The following is a 12,566-nucleotide window of genomic DNA, read 5'->3' on the forward strand; positions in this document are numbered from 1 at the left end:
TAACGTTGGTATTCTCAACGTTGGATTGTCGTTGTCGTCTTCCCGAAAAATACGTCTACCATACTCGATAAAACACCAACGTCCTCTGAACGTTGGCATCTATCCTAAAAAATACGTTGTAATTCCCGACGTTGAGTAGTCGTTGATGTATGCCACTTAATTGCACTTATACTACAGATAGGTTAAGACCGACGTCAGCTTAACGTCAAACCTTATCCTAATAATTGACGTCGTTATTCCCGATGTCGGTTGGTCATCAGATTATATTACTTATTAGCAGCAACGTTGGTCCATAGGAAAAACAGACGTTGTCCTTGGTTAAAACTTATTGTGAACCAATTTTGTCCTTAAATTTAACGTCCCATTAGGACAAAATTGGTTGCAGGTCGTAAAATTGCTACTTGGGTAGTGTTTTGCTTGCAAAATTTCGTATGATTGTATATTGTGTTCTCAGGACATTTTCTTACATCTTTCTGGCATTTTCAGCATATCAGTTGTGTAATTCCTTTCCTTTTATCTGTTATCTATTCTGGCTTGATTTTGAAATGCTATATTTTTTGTCTCTGTAGTTTCTTTCTAGCGCTTTTACTTCCTTATTTTCTTCCTCTTGTAAAATTTCTTTTTGATTTTCTTTCTATGGAGGAACTTTAAGGATATAATGTCAAAAACTGCAAACAAGACGATTGGGATGAAAAAACAAAGAGAAAACAGAAAATGGACAATTCGGGACCCATTACTTTATAGTTCTAAAATGGTTTATAAAATGTATGTTAAACCCGGACTAAAAGAGACAAGTGCAAGGTGATTAAATCTGAGTTTTAAATCTGTCACGAGACGCCAAGAACAAATACGAGCGACTGATGAAAAAGATAAAAATTATAATCATGTCGAATCAATACTTGCATATTTATCAAAGTTGACAGTGGGCGGACAAGTGAAAAGATCGTAGGAAGACTAAGAATAATAAAAAGTCTATTAGAATTGAATGTTAGCTTAGTTATTGGCACACGACTTGAGGCGCTACGGTTACTTAAGGATGTCTTGGACCAATTGCTGGCTAAGAGCGCCACTTGATTGACTAAAACGGACAAAGAGGTTTTTAGCGCTTAACTACTTTTACCAAATTATTGTTACACGGCGCCAGATAATTTTTTACATTTTATTTGGCAATAAAAACGGGACAAAGTTTTTAAATAAAAGGTTGTCCAAAAAATTGCGCAAGATTAGAATTTAATTGAAAACAGTTAGCCCAATAAATGACCGTTTTGGAGTGTAATTTCCAGGGGCAACTCCGAATTGCATGAAAATTTGGATTTAGGTTCTACTTACCCTCCACTTCAAAGTTGAATTTGTGCAGTTGGTTGCTTTTACTTGGGGGGTGACATTTACCCCTTCTCGGAGGGTGAAAATAAACGCGTGTTTAAAATAAGGTCGGAAATGGATAAATTGACTTATTTTAAGCACCTTTTGTTCTATAAAGTTTTTTACATAAGTCAATACTTTTCGAGTTATTCGCGATTTAAAATGTTGATTTTTCGACAAAAGAAACTACGTTTTCAGACCGTTTTTCCCAAATAACTGAAAAAGTAAATATTTTATCGAAAAAAATATTTTTAGCAAAAGTGTAGCCTATAAAAAACGAAAAAAATGGTGTACCAGTTAAGTCTACAAATTGAGTAGAAGCAAAGTTGTAGCTCATGAAAAATACGTTCTTGTTCGTCTAATTCCAAATCGAATAATTCAACACGAAATCATCGAAGAAGCGTTTTTCGGGAAAACCGTATTAACATTTTTAAAGTATCGAAAAAAGCTTATTATTTGTTTTTTACAAAAGTTACAGCATCAAAAATAAACTAGTTACACTGAAAAAAAAAGTTGTCCCCTTTTTTTTGGTAAAAAAAATCGTGAAAACCTCCCTCTATTTAGCACCCTAAATGAAATTAATCGTTTGGCTTTACCATCTATTTTAACTGTATGTGTATTGTTTATATGATCTGTAAGTTTGATTGGTTTGAAGTGCTTATTTCTGAAAACATTTGGTTTTATAGTAAAAAAAAATTTCTAAAAATTTATTAGTGATAAAAAAATCTTAAAGAGTAAAAAAATGTAGGTTTTGCGATTATAAATATGCTAGTTTCATTTTGTTTCTCCGTAAGACAAAAATTGGTTAAGATATGGCTGTTCAAAATTTGCATACACTCGTGATTAGTGACCCATTCAAGCTTTCTCAATTATAACCCTTTCAAAAATAAACACTTTAAACCGGTGAGACTGACAGATCATATAAAAAATAGATAGGTAAGTAAATTGTTTGTAAAGCGTTAGCGATTAACTTCATTTGGGGAGCTAAACACGGCGAGATTTTCATGATTTTTTACAAAAAAAAGAGGGCCAACTTTATTTTGAGCGTAACTCGCTTATTTTAAATGCTAAAACTTTTGTTAACAATTAAAACAAAGCTTTTTATCAACACTTTAAAAAAGTTTAAATGGGTTTTTCCCGAAAAGTGCTTAATTTTTCGGTGATTTCACCTTGAAATATTCGATTTGGAATTAGACGAATAAGAACGTATTTTTCATGAGCTACAACTTTGTTTTTATTTGATTGATAGACTTTACTGATACACCATTTTTTTGGGTTTCTTTATAGGCTACACTTTTACTAAGGATATTTTTTCGATAAAATATTTATTTTTTGAGTTATTTGCGAAAAACCGTCTGAAAACGTAGTTTTTTTGTCGAAAAATCAACATTTTCAATGGCAAATAACTCGAAAAGTATTACTTACGTAAAAAACTCTATAGAACAAAAGTTGCTTAAAATCAGTCAATTTATCAATTTCTAGTCTTATCTTGAACGTATGTTTTTTCAACCCCGAGAAGGGGTGACTGTCACCCCCCAAGTAAAAGCAACCAATGGCACAATTTCAACTTTGAAGTGGAGGGTAAGTAGAACCTAAATCCAAATTTTCATGCAATTCGGAGTTGCCCCCGAAAATTACACGGTATCGCTAAATTTCCCGTTCATTTACTAGGCTAAGTATATTGTTCTTTATTAGATTGTAATTTTTAAAGTGCATCATTTATAGTACAATTTTATTACAGCGATATTGTTAAAGAATAAGGCTATAATATGTTAACAAAATCACTTAAATCGGACGACAAGTTTAGGAAAATCGAGACATCAAAAATGACCCACATTTAAAGGGGTGCGTTAATTTCGTGGTACTGTATTTTGTGTTACTGTTGTCCAAAAAGAACTACCCGTTACAAACGTAATAACAAAAACACTTCCAGTAGAAAATTTTTTCATATGCGAGCTAATGCATAAATATGAGCCCATAAATTGTTACTACTTCGTGTAACTTACTTGCAATTTGTCGTCTTAAATCCCCTACAAAGTTGCCATTTGCTTTTTTTAAGAAATAAATAGAAAGCAATTAAGCATCACCAACAAACAACCTAGTAACATTTCGTCGAGAATTTATAACTATTATACCAGGTATTACTTAATAAACTCAAAACATGAAGCGGCTACCTACACACCTAAAGATTATTGATTGGGATAACATCAGTAATACCATTAAACGACAAATCATGCAATAATTTCAAATTTATAACTTTATAAGTGTTTCTCCATGTATGAATGTAGAGGTGAGTAACAGCAGATCTTGATCGTACATTAGGACCGTACTCGGGAGAATTCTCATAATATCTATGTACCTATACAAAACCGTTTGAACCTGCTTTCATAAACCACCTGATTAGAGATTATTCTTCGATTTCATTTATCGTCTTCGTTATTGAGTATTAGTGTTTATGATAGTAAACCTTTCTCTTTCTGTCTCTGTTTTAAGTTTCTATCTATTTTCTACAGGGGCGTGCGGTCCATGGAAGCAAGGGAAGCATTGCTTCCTTTAGTTTCCGTAGGTAATACCGTACCAACAGAGTAACTGAGATTATTAAAAAAAAAATTGAACAAACAAATAAGCAGAAGCAGGATTTTAAGTTGCATACGAGAATATTTAATTATGTAATACAAGCAGTAAGTAATAAGAAAAGACAAACGTATTTTACTCTATTTTTGTCATACAATAAATAACAAAGCAATGAAATACTCCTAAGCAGCGCTGCATGCTGCATTTCTAGCTTTCGTTCCGTACGCGGATCCATATGCCATGATCGTATTTCTACGTTGGTATTCGGAGGCATGTCGGCGCATAATCAGATTTCAAATTTGCTTCTTCTCAGCCTATGTAAAAATCACCGGGGTTACACGCAGAGTGGCGAGTTCAAATTTCGGGCATATCTATCGCTTATAAGCAATTTTGGTAACCGCATACATAGGCCAGGGTAATAAGACAAAAATATACCCTGTTCGTGACACTCGAGCAGCCAGGGTACTGAAGCGTTTTTTCGACAAGTAATACCTATAGGAACAAATTGTAACTATTTCCTGCGTAGGATCTGGCGGCCATTTTTATTTATAAACAATTAACTGTCAAAAAATGGCATTTTCCCTTTCTTTTTCAAATCAATGGAAAACAGTGAAACTTATGATTTTTTTAGTACAAATATCTTTGAGATTATGGAAATAGCTTTAAAATGACATATTACAAAGTTTGGTATACTCATTTATTGTTAATATAATTGCGAAAATAGGTCGGAATTGCAAAAAAAATTATTTTCGCAATAACTGCTGTAGAAATTAGTGTACAGGTTTGAAATTTTTGTCAAATGAGGGTTCTTTGGTGCTTAATATGTGATAAAAATTTCAAAGCGATTCATTCAATTGTTTCAATTTTATTCGTATTATTTATCTCAGTGAGCATTTTTTTTGCACTAACATAAGTCAGAAAAAAATGACGTTAGGACCATTCCACAGGTGTCAAATAGAAGAGCATGAACTATATTTTCAATTTGGTTTAAAAAAAGCGAATAAAAAATGCATTTATTAGTAATAAATAATTATGCAAAAGTATCGTAAATCTTTCCTTATAAACTTTTTGAATAACTTTTTCCAAAAAAATTAACTTTTTTACCCTGTTTTATGTGCACAACTACCAAGTAATGTTATTTATATCATAATTGATAAAAAATTGTAATAAATATATATAATTTCTTATATAACAAAATAAAAAGTTTATAAGGAAAGATTTACGATACTTTTGCATAATTATTTATTACTAATAAATGCATTTTTTATTCGCTTTTTTAAAACCAAGTTGAAAATATAGCTCATGTTCTTTCATTTGACACCTGTGGAATGGTTCTAACGTCATTTTTTTCTGACTTATGTTATTGTAAAAAAAATGCTCTCTGGGATAAACAATTTGAATAAAATTTAAACAATTAAATGAATCGCTTTGAAATTTTTGTCACATATTAAGCACAAAAGAACCCTTATATGACAAAATTTTTAAAGCTGTACACTAATTTTTACAATAGATATTGCAAAATTAATTTTTTTTGCAATTCCGACCTTTTTTCGCAATTATATTAACAATAAATGAGTATATCAAACTTTGTAATAGGTCATTTTAAAGATTTTTCCATAATCTCAAAGATATTTGTACTAAAAAAACCATAAGTTTCACTGTTTTCCATTGATTTGAAAAAAAAAAGGGAAAAATGACATTTTTTGACACTTAATTGTTTATAAATAAAAATGGCCGCCAGATCCTACGCAGGAAATAGTTACAATTTGTTCCTATAGGTATTACTTGTCGAAAAACCGCTTCAGTACCCTGGCTGCTCGAGTGTCATGGAAAAAACCTTATTGCCCTGGACTAACAAGGAGCTGTTTTCCTGAATTTAAATGGGATTTACCAGCATTTAACAATGACGGGCTTCGTTGACTGATTTTGTGGAATTATGAAGATTGATTTTATTTAATTATTTATATAAATAAATATATTTATATAAATAAATATATTTATATAAATAAATAAATATATATAATTATTTATATTATAAATACTAAATGTATATGTATTAGGGTTTTGGATCATGGCGAAAATGTGAAAAGTGGGATACAGAAACCATAAATAGCTCGAGAGGATTTTTGGAGTTTTTTTAACTTTGCTTTTTTCAGAAATATTTACATTCTCAGATAATTTATTTAATGTATTGCAATGCAAGACAAACGAGATTGGTTTCTGTGTAAAAAAAAATAGCTAATTTAAAGATGTTATTAACAAAAAGAGAGAGATGACTTTGAAAAATGCTGGAATAATACGATGGCAATAAGTTTTGAGCCTAAAAGGAAACGCGTACGCACTGATAATGTTGGAAATGTCCAATCGTGCTACCGCCGACTATACTATCAGATTTTAGATCAAATAAGCCAACGAATGGAAAATAGATTTAAGAATTTTGATGACCGAGACTTTGGTTCAGGTAGAAGAATTGAATTACATTATAAATAGGTGTTTTTACAATTTTTTTTATAAATTGCTTCCCCTGTTTCAAATTTCACCGCACGCCACTGATTTTCTATCTAGATACCTATCTATACTCCATCTACCGAACAGACGGAGTAATCACGTGAATAAATCACAATATTTCTTCAAAATACCTTAACTCACGTCCTTTTACACAATACCGATAACAAGGTATTCGGTATTGTTGTTATCGGTATTGTTTACACGAACGTAACTTAAGGTATTTTGAGAAATATTGTGATTTATTCACGTGATTACTCCGTCTGTTCGGTAGACGGAGTATAGTTTCTAATGTTACAAGGCGACCATTCGTAATTATTTGAACGAAATAGTTAAGAAACAATGTATTGGGAAAAGGGGCTTTATTCACTTTATTGCTTTATACAATGGCCAGCTAGGTCTCCAGATCTTGTTAAGTAGGAAGTCATTACAAGATAGTTAAGCTGCGAGCACCGAAAGGGCAGCACACTTGCTACAACAATAATTGTCATCCCAGTGAAAGTTGCTAAAATACCCTTGCTCAGAATTTCCTCAGAGTCGAGGAATGTAGGTGCAGAGTTGGAAAAAGGCTAAAAATAACAATATCTAGTATGATATACGCATGATACCGATAAATTCCGAGGTTCTCATAGGAGCGGCATGTGTTACCTCTGCGATAAATTAGATCACGAAGTAGAGAAGTGTCAAGAGGAAGAAAGGTACGTTCTTCGTAAGGACACCCACAGAACTGGTAGTATGGACTGCACACACTTTAAGAAGGCTCTTCAGGAGGAGATATGTCATGAGAAACTCAGAAATCAACATTTATGTTGACTGGGTCCTCCAAATCTTAATACGACGAAGGTGCAGCTACTTTTAGCGTAGTGGTGTTTTCAAAGGGAGTTCCGAAAACTTCAGTCTAAGTATTTTTGCCCTCGTCCTATGTGACCTTTACCACATGATACTAAGGTAACGACTTCAAAATATCTGCGACCGCTTGCACACGATCTGATATACCTGATGGAATGCCACCAGAAGCTATTCAGATTACAGAAAATCCTTAAGTCACCAGAAAGGTATTAAATGAGCTCCTACACAACCAAAAATTCTCAGATCAACTGAAAATTGCAAATTTAGCATTAATCTTAAAATCTTGGACACCACTGGACGGGGCCAGTACATAAGGGTCTAAATGTTTATTAGATTGTATTGGAAAATTTGATGAAAACCTCATAAAACGCCGTCTTTATTACGAGCTCTTAAACACAAGAAGCATTTCTTACTAGCAATATGGTTTTAGGAAAACTAGATCAGCTATATCGACATGAAAACTATGAATCTTAGACAATTGAGGAGTAGGGCATAAATAGTGTGACCAACCCCAATTCAGTCGTATCCGGGACAAGGCTGAAAAAAATACCTAAAATCCGGGACTTTTCAATGAAAATCAGCCATTTTTTTCTTCTTCTTCTTCTTCAGGTGCCGTCCTCGTTCCGAAGTTTGGCTATCATCAAGGCTATGCGTATTTTTGATACCGTAGATCTAAATAATTGGCAGCTCCTGCACTTGTACCAATCTCTTAAATTCTTCAACCATGAATGTTTTCTTCTGCCAGTGGATCTTTTACCTATTATTTTTCCCTGAATAATTAATTGTAGTAGCTGGTACTTTTGTCCCCTCATTATATGTCCCAAGTATTGCAGTTTGCGCTTTTTAATAGTAAGCGCAAGTTCTTTTTCTTTCTGCATCCTTCGCAACACTTCCATGTTCGTCACTCTCTCTGTCCACGATATTCTCAGTATCCTGCGGTACATCCACATCTCGAATGCTTCTATTTTCCTTGTATCGATCTTTTTCAGTGTCCAAGCTTCCATTCCATAGAAAAGAACTGACAGCACGTAACATCTCATCAGGCGAATTTTAAGATTTAAACTTAGCTCTCTTCCGCATAAAACTGTTTTCATTTTGGTAAAAGTAGCTCTAGCTTTTTCTATTCTGATCTTGATTTCTTCAGAGTTGTCGTTGTTTTCATTAATCACAGTTCCCAGGTAATTATATTTTCTAACACGCTCAATTCTTTGATCATGTACGGTTATGTCAGAAAAATTTTGTCACCAAATCGACAGATTTGGTGACACTTTCGACACCATCATTATTTTTGTTTTTTCGACAGATTTCGACACCATCATTATTTTTGTTTTTTTGATGTTAAGTGATAAACCGAACTTTTCGCTGCACTCTACTATTCTGTTTATCAGTGTTTGGAGATCTTCCGGGGTTTCTGCTATTAATACTGTGTCATCAGCGTATCTCAAATTGTTTATTAAAGTGCCATATATTTTAACTCCTATATCTTGGTCAGCAAGGGCTCTGTTTATAATATCTTCTGAATATAAGTTAAACAAAGTTGGTGAAAGTATGCATCCCTGCCTTACGCCTTTTTTGATCTCGAGTTCCTCGGTTGTTTCCCGTTCTACTCTAATATTCGCCTTCTGGTTATAGTAAATATTGAAAATAATTCTGAGGTCCCTTTTATCCAAGTTTTTCTCTACCAACAGTCTCATCAGGTGTTCGTGGCGAACTTTATCGAACGCCTTGTTGTAGTCAATAAAGCACATATATATCCTGGTTAACATCCAGGCATCTTTGGCACATGATATTAAGTGCAAATAGTGCTTCCCTTGTTCCAAACCCGTTTCGAAACCCGAACTGAGTATCACTGATGTCAGCGTCTAGTTTTTTGTGAATTCTTGTATGTATCACTTTAAGAAATACTTTTAGTGTGTGTCCCATGTCCCATTCAGCTTATTGTGCGATGGTCGGTGCACAGTTTTGCGTTTGTTTTCTTTGGAATAGTCACAAAAGTTGACAGAAGCCATTCCTTAGGTATTTCTCCCGTTCTATAAATGCAGTTAAAGAGGTCAACCAAAACATTTACTGTTTCATCTTCCACAAGCTTAAGAAGTTCCGATGGAAGTCCATCTGGACCCGGTGATTTGCCATTTTTCATTGTTTTTATAGCATATAGTATTTCTTCTTTAGAGATTTTTGGTCCTTCCTCACCTTGTATCATGATCCACCAATATCATGATCCTCTCTTTCATCGGCAACGAGTTCTTCTATATAATTCTTCCAGGTCGTAAGCTTTTCTTGTAGGTCAGTTATTATTTGTTTATTTGCGTTGTATAGCACATTGGGATGCTTCCTTTTTTGTATACCTGCCAATTCTTTTACCTTTTTATGTAGGTTAAACGTATCATGTTTTAATTGCAGTTCTTCAATTTCTTCACATTTTCTTTTGTAAAAGTTTTCTTTCGCTGACCTTATTTCATCTCTGATTTGCTTGTGTATCTCGTTGTATTTTTGTTTGCATTTTCCCTTAAACTCTCTTCGTTCCTCCATGAGACTTAAAATTTTCTCTGTCATCCATTCTTGTCTTTTTGTCGTATTTCCTCTGCTAAGGATATTCTGAGCGGGTTTTATTAGGGCTTCTTTTAAGTCTTGCCACTTGTTTTCCACGTGCGTGTTTGGTTCCTTTGTAGACAACATTCTTAGGTTACCATTTATCTGTTGCTTTAATTCTTCTTTGATTTTTGAGTTCTGTAAGCGGCTGGTATCTATGTAATCTGGTTTTACCCTTTGTGAAGGTTTCTTAAGTTTAATGCTTACACGCGCTATCAAGGGATTGTGGTCCGAGGAAACATCTACGCCTGGGTACGCCTTAACCGATTTTATGCCGTTTTTGTATCTTTCATTTATCAACACAAAGTCTATTTGATTCCTAACTATTTTCTGTGCGTTATGTTGAGGTGATGTCCACGTATAAAGCCTTCTTTTGGGGAGTTTAAAAAATGTGTTTGAAATAATCATATCGTTTTCTTGGCAGAACTGTAACATTCGGTCTCCTCTCTCGTTCCTTAACCCGAGACCATAATTTCCTACATATTTGCCGCTTTTTCCTTCCCCAATTTTGGAATTAAAATCACCAAGGATAACCATTTTTTTCAGAAAACGATAATTAAAATACAGAAACGAAAAAAAGTCCACCGTTTTAGTTTTAGTAGAACTATAATACCACGATATAAAATGCATGAGTTTTGGATGTGGTATTAGTATTACACTCCAGAAATTGTCCACTTTTTTTCGTCCCACCAATTCAATTTGATGTGAATTCCTAGAAGAATAACGTATTCAAAATTTCAAAATAGAATTTTACCAAAACTTTGAAAATTCGGATGGCCCGGAAGCCTTGTCCGGGACGCCGGGACACGACTTCGTAATTCGGGCCATGTCCCGGATTTTTCGGGCTAGTTGGTCACACTAGGCATAAGAGAGATCTGAACGGAAGGACCTAGCCAGACTGGCAAAGACCCATCCAGGGTTATGATGCCAAAAGAAGAAGAAGATCATATATAGACGTGGTGAAATTCATATCTGACACAGTCAAAAGAATAAGAAATGAATGGGCAATCCTTGTTATGATCAATGTAAAAAATGCTTCAATTCTGCCAACTGGGCATACATCATAAGGAAACTGGAAACGGCTGGAGTGTCAGACTACCTAATAACTATAGTTAAAAATTACAAGGGGCAAGTAAAGAAAAAATAAAACTGTCGGCTGGAGTATCGCAGGAATCTGTATTAGGTCCAACGTTGTGGAACGTCTTGTATAACGGAAGGTTAGAAATATATTACGGCGGTATTGCCAATTGCATATGCAGAAGTTTTAACTATTAGGTAATAGGCCTGTATAGTGGTATACAGCCAACTTTATATACAACAATACAAGTGGTATATAAAAGTAGGATTGCTACAAGGCTCGGTACTTAGTCCGTATTTATTCTCATTAGTTTTGGACCAGATAACAGCGAAACTACAGGGTAACATTCCATGGTGCTTAATGTATGCTGATGATGTCGTGTTAGTAGGAAATAGTGAAAGAGACTAAGAACAAAAACTGGAACAGTGGAGAGAAGCTCTCGAGGAAAAAGGTTTAAAACTTAGTAGGATAAAAACAGAGTATTTGGAATGCTCATTTAAAGCTGGAGTTACTACAAATAAAATGGTATCTTTGGATGGTGAACTGATTGTATTTAAAAAGCAATAGTTTTACGTACCAGGGATCGGTATTACAGAGTAATGGTGAAATAGATGGAGATGCATGCAGTAGAATTAGGGCTGGATGGATGAAGTGGAAGGAAGCGAGTGGTGTGCTGTGTGACAGGAAAATTCCAATGAAGTTGAAGGGAAAATTCTATAAAACAGACATAAGGCCGGCTATGATGTACGGAACTGAATGTTGGGCAGTGAAAAAGAAAGAGGAACAACGAATGCATGTGGCGGAAATGAGAATGCTTAGATGGATGAGTGGAGTGACAAAAAAAGATAAAATTAAAAATGAGTATTAGAGGAAGTCTAGGTGTGGCACCAATTGATGCCAAAATGAGAGAGCATAGATTGAGATGGTTTGGGCATGTTCAACGTCGAGACGTTAATCACCCAATACGAAGAATTGCTGAAGTGCAGATTCCTGGAAGGAGTAGGAGAGGAAGACCAAAGAAGACGTGGGGGGAGACGATTAGGCAGAACATGTTGGTAAAGGGGATGAATATTGATATGAACCAAGATATAATTGTGTGGAGAAATGCAGTTAGGGAAGCCGATCCCGCATAGGGATAAGGCAAAGAGAATGATGATGATACAGCCAACTCCCAGTAACTATTTCGCTTTAAGTTTTCTATATCAATTTTGAAATCAACAACAACTATTAACAATGGTCACTTATTTACATTAGTTCCCATTTCTGTCTTCTTTTTCTTTAAGTGTCATCTCCGTGACGAAGGTTGGCAATCATCATGGCTATTTTGACCTTCGAGGCAGCTGCTCTGGGCATTTTGCCTTGAGCTGCAACTAAACCATTCTCTCAGGTTTCTTAACCAGGAAACGCGTATCCTTTCTACGCTTCTCCCACCCTCTATTTTTCTTTGAATTATGAGTCTCACGACGTTATATCTTTCCCCTCTCATCACACGCCCGAGATACAGCAATTTCCTTTTTTTTATTGTGTTAATTTCCTTCTCTATGCCAATTCTCCTTAACACTATATTCGTGACTCATTTCTGTAATATACATTTTTTTCTTCTTTT

The sequence above is a fragment of the Diabrotica virgifera genome, chromosome 5, assembly GCF_917563875.1.
Source record: "Diabrotica virgifera virgifera chromosome 5, PGI_DIABVI_V3a".
NCBI lineage: Eukaryota > Metazoa > Arthropoda > Insecta > Coleoptera > Chrysomelidae > Diabrotica > Diabrotica virgifera.